The 2,152-nt window shown below is 40.2% G+C and overlaps 1 non-coding gene across 1 annotated transcript; it reads right to left on the bottom strand.

Moving 5' to 3' along the window:
* Positions 1-1,495: 1,495 nt before the first annotated feature.
* LOC141722581 (small nucleolar RNA R71) lies at positions 1,496-1,602 on the bottom strand. The gene has a single exon (XR_012575593.1). It is a non-coding gene; the product is annotated as a small nucleolar RNA R71 (small nucleolar RNA).
* Positions 1,603-2,152: the final 550 nt, after the last annotated feature.

Here is a 2,152-nt window from a genome sequence, read left to right as displayed (position 1 = left end):
GTTTAGTTATTATTCTCTTGTGTTTATTTATCATGTTTTCATATGAACCCATGATGACGATAAGTGCTATCATGGGCTAATCGTGATCATGGGGTCGTAACGGATTTACTATGGAATTCTTTAGTTAGTTGTTTAATACCTTAGTGTGTGATGATTGTATGATATCTAGTATTGGTTGTGCGTATTCGTCTTATGTGCGTCGCGAATATATAAGATAGGGTGTTAATCTCTTGTGAAGCGATGGTGGATCTCGAGATTTAGAACTTGCCATGCTAGCATAGGTTCATGTATGATGTTGCATGATTAGTGGGTAACTCTAACCCTTTTATTCGCCCTGTGTACTCAAAAGAAATAACTTGTGCTTAAATCATTATGTTGTCAATTTCTGTAGACATATAGGGACTCAACATAATTGATGCCTATTCAACTTCTATCTTAATTGTGGATGTTTGGTAGAATGGTATTAGTACAATGAAAGTTGGCTTTTATCAGTTTCTTGTTATTCGATTAATATCATCACTATTTCATGCTAAGGGTAATAACAATAATATTGAAGGAAGTAATAATGAAGTTGTGATCTCATGAGTGTTTTAATATTGTTAATTCAAAGTGTTAATTAAGTGGTTAAATTTAGTAGTTAATTATAGTTCATAATTTGTTAATATTATTCTAAGTGTTATTGTCTTAACAATGAGAAGTAAACATACATTGGTGAGTGAGTTTAAGTGAACATAATTAGTTTGAGTCTCTGTGGGAACGAACTAGAAAGTATTCCATATTACTTGCGAACGCGTATACTTGCGTGAATATTAGCGCGTGTTTTCGCCCTAACAAGTTTTTGGCGCCGCTGCCGGGGACCTGGCGTATTTGTTTAGTTTATGTACTTACCATCATTGGTCGTTAGGACTCAGTGATTAAGACGTGTTACTTATTGTTTCCGGTTGTGTTTCAGGTACTTTAGCGAGCGTTTATGCAAACTCGTTCTCGTACTCGCAAGAGGACTTTAGATACAGCTGAGGAGACAGACGAAGTTCTTGATATTCCGGAGAAGATAGGTTTTGAAGATTCGGATTCAGGAAGTGAGCAGAAAGAACTAGTAATCATGGGTGATCGTATTGTTCCGGCCGATCCAGCTCTTATGGACTTTTCTCGGCCTAAAATTGATGACATTCAGTCAAGCATTCTTCATCCGGCTATTCAAGCTAACACCTTTGAAATCAAGCCAGGCACTATTCAGATGGTGCAGAATTCTGTTTCTTTTAGAGGAGCTGCGACTGAAGACACCAACATGCACATAAGGAATTTTGTCGAGATCTGCAGTACTTTCAAATATAATGGCATGACTGATGAGCCTATCAAGCTGAGGCTTTTCCCATTCTCACTGAGGGATAAAGCTAAGGACTGGTTACATTCTGAACCAGCTGGGTCCATCACTACTTGGCAAGATCTTGCGCAAAAGTTTCTGGTGAAGTTTTATCCAATGGCAAAGACTGCTGCTATGAGGAGTGCTCTTACTCAGTTCACGCAGCAACCTACAGAATCTATGTGCGAAGCTTGGGAATGCTACAAGGAAATGTTGAGAAAGTGTCCACATCATGGAATGCCCGATTGGATGGTGATCACTGGTTTCTATAATGGTTTGGGGGCTCAATCTCGGCCCATGCTCGATGCAGTAGCTGGAGGCACCTTGTGGGCCAAAAGCTAACTGAGGTTTATAATCTTATCGAGACTATGGCTGCAAATGAGCATCAAAACCCAACTCAGAGGATGATGCCTGGGAAGGTAGCAGGTATTCTGGAAGTCGATGCAGCCACCGCTATTGCAGCGCAGCTCCAAGCGCTGTCTATGAAGGTCGATTCTCTAGCTACCTACGGAGTCAATCAAATAGCTATGGTCTGTGAGCTTTGTGCAGGTTCTCATGCTACGAATCAGTGTTCTCTTGTCAACGAATCTGTTCAGTATGTGAACAATTATCAGCGACAACAGCAGCCTGTGCCAGCTACTTATCATCCTAACAACAGAAATCATCCAAATTTCAGCTGGGGTAATAATCAGAATGCTATTCAGCCACCATATCAGTAAGGTGTGAGTAAACATTTCAATCCACCTGGATTCCAGCAACCACAGCAGTATGCTCAAAGGCAATCATATC

Source organism: Apium graveolens, chromosome 4 (genome assembly GCF_009905375.1).
Source record: "Apium graveolens cultivar Ventura chromosome 4, ASM990537v1, whole genome shotgun sequence".
Taxonomy (NCBI): Eukaryota; Viridiplantae; Streptophyta; class Magnoliopsida; order Apiales; family Apiaceae; genus Apium; species Apium graveolens.
This window is presented reverse-complemented; position numbering and strand designations above follow the sequence as displayed.